Source organism: Octopus sinensis, linkage group LG14, assembly GCF_006345805.1.
Source record: "Octopus sinensis linkage group LG14, ASM634580v1, whole genome shotgun sequence".
Taxonomy (NCBI): Eukaryota; Metazoa; Mollusca; class Cephalopoda; order Octopoda; family Octopodidae; genus Octopus; species Octopus sinensis.
In genome coordinates this window covers 6571573-6574072 of record NC_043010.1, presented here as the reverse complement: position 1 = coordinate 6574072, position 2500 = coordinate 6571573, and the positions used below count along the sequence as shown (strand labels likewise).

Below are 2500 nucleotides of genomic sequence, written 5' to 3'. Positions count from 1 at the left end.
TTTCTTGATGGAAACCTGTACTTGGTTTCAAGTAATATATTTTATTCCAATGGGCATCACATGTCAAATCATCAACAGGAAGAGTTTGCATATGTCAATGCAAAGACATGCAGAAATATATGCAGTTCACGTGCACACGCACATGCAAAGATGATGGCTATGGTTTATGACACACAGCAATTATTTTAAACTGATGATATATTTCTTCATTGCCCACAAGGGGCTGAACATAGAGGGGACAAACAAGGACAGACAAAGGGACAAAGTCGATTACATCGACCCCAGTGCGTAACTGGTTCTTTATTTATCGACCCTGATAGGATGAGAGGCAAAGTTGACCTAGGCGGAATTTGAACTCAGAACGTAGCGGCAGACAAAATACCTATTTCTTTACTAACCACAAGGGGCTAAACATAGAGGGGACAAACAAGGACAGACAAAGGGACAAAGTCGATTACATCGACCCCAGTGCGTAACTGGTTCTTTATTTATCAACCCTGATAGGATGAGAGGCAAAGTTGACATCGGCAGAATTTGAACTAAGAACGTAACGGCAGACGAAATACTGCTATGTATTTCGCCCTGCGCGCTAACGTTTCTGCCAGGGCTTGTGATACAAAGAAATCATGTTAAAATGATGATATTTATGGCTTGTGATACTAAGTAGTTATTTTAAACTGATGATGGTTATGGCTTCTGATAAACTGATGATTGTTATGGCTTCTGATACAAAGTAAACATTGTTAAACTAATGGTGGTTATGGTTTGTGATTCAGAGGAGTCATTTTAAACTGATGATGGCTATGGCTTGTGATACAAAGTGATTATATTAAAATGAATACGGTTATGGTTCATGATGCGGAGTAACTATTTTAAACTGATGGTGGTTATGGCTTCTGATACAGAGTAATTATTTTAAACTAATGATGGTTATGGTTTGTGATACACAGTAATTATTTTAAAATGACGACGGTTATGGCTTATGATACACCGTAATTATTTTAAACAGTTGATGGTTATGGTTTATGATACATAGCAATTATTTCAGACTCATACATTTCTTTACGACATGTATTATTAAGCTTAGGAATTTCTGTTCCAATTTTATAAAAATTACTACTTTTCAAACATTTAAATTGAACTCAAAAGAATCTCAGAACTGACAGCGTTGAAGTAAAATGAAAATAAAATTTCTTTATTATTGATTCTTTTGAAAATTAATCCAGGAAGGAAAAAAAAAAATGGCAATTTTAATGAACATATTTTATTCATTTTTTTTCCAATTGAATAATGACAGAAACTGTTTAAAAAGATAAAACGAACTATTAATAATATTGTTACTTTACTGTTGATTTCCCTTCGTTCTGTTTGTGTCGCTTTTTTTTACTTGCATTTTTTTTTTTTTTCTTTCGGGTTACTGTATATAAATTATTTTTTAAAATATCTTTTCAGATTAATCATTAATGAACTGTAAAGGCTGGTGAAAATCTTTGAATTTCTCATATGAAGAAATGTTGAAAGGAAAATTTAAAAAAGAAAAAAAAAAAAAAAATTTAATTTCTGAAGTACTGTAAAGCAAAGCAGCAATTAATTAAGAAATATATAATTTAAGCTATTCTGGAAAATATCTAAATACTATCACTTGCTTCAGAGAAGCTGTAGGATAGTACTAATACAGCAGATAGTAATAATATACACACCTTGTAAGCAGTGTTGTTTTTCTTTTTAAAATGAATGTACAAACTAATGAAATCTTTAAAAAAATATGTCGCTGTAAAAAAAAAAAAAAAAAAAGATGCATATATTCTATCTTTGGTTTATTAAAAGTCTAAGTGATTTGATGAACAAATAAACAAATAAATCTATCTACCTCTAACATCTTGCAATCACATTACAATGTACCTATGTGCCTCCAATAAATACTATGGAAACTACTTGAGAAGATTTTGAAATTAAGACTAATACATACATACATACATACATGTATACATATATATATACATACATACAAGCATACATGCATGCATGCATGCATGCATACATACATACATACATGCATACATACATGCATACATACATACATGTATACATACATACATACATACATACATGTATACATACATATATACATACATACAAGCATACATGCATGCATGCATGCATGCATACATACATACATACATACATACATGTATACATACATATATACATACATACAAGCATACATGCATGCATGCATGCATGCATACATACATACATACATGCATACATACATGCATACATACATACATGCATACATCATACATACATACATGCATGCATACATACATGCATGCATACATACATACATACATACATACATACATACATACATACATACATACATACATACATACATACATGCATGCATACATACATATATACATAAATATACTTCTCTCGCTTTCTCTCTCTGCCTCTCAAAATACACACATAGACATACATGCACATATATATATAT

At 31.1% G+C, this 2500-nt stretch overlaps 1 protein-coding gene across 2 annotated transcripts in view; it reads left to right on the top strand.

Annotated features, from left to right (window-relative positions):
• The window catches only part of LOC115218747 (putative protocadherin beta-18), a 169314-nt gene extending 167477 nt beyond the window's left edge, over window positions 1–1837 (top strand). For both annotated transcript variants that reach the window (XM_029788657.2, XM_036508571.1), the window contains one exon: window positions 1453–1837. The gene's annotated coding sequence lies outside the window, so the exon portion shown is untranslated. The remainder of the gene's footprint in view (window positions 1–1452) is intronic.
• The last annotated feature ends 663 nt before the right edge of the window (window positions 1838–2500 follow it).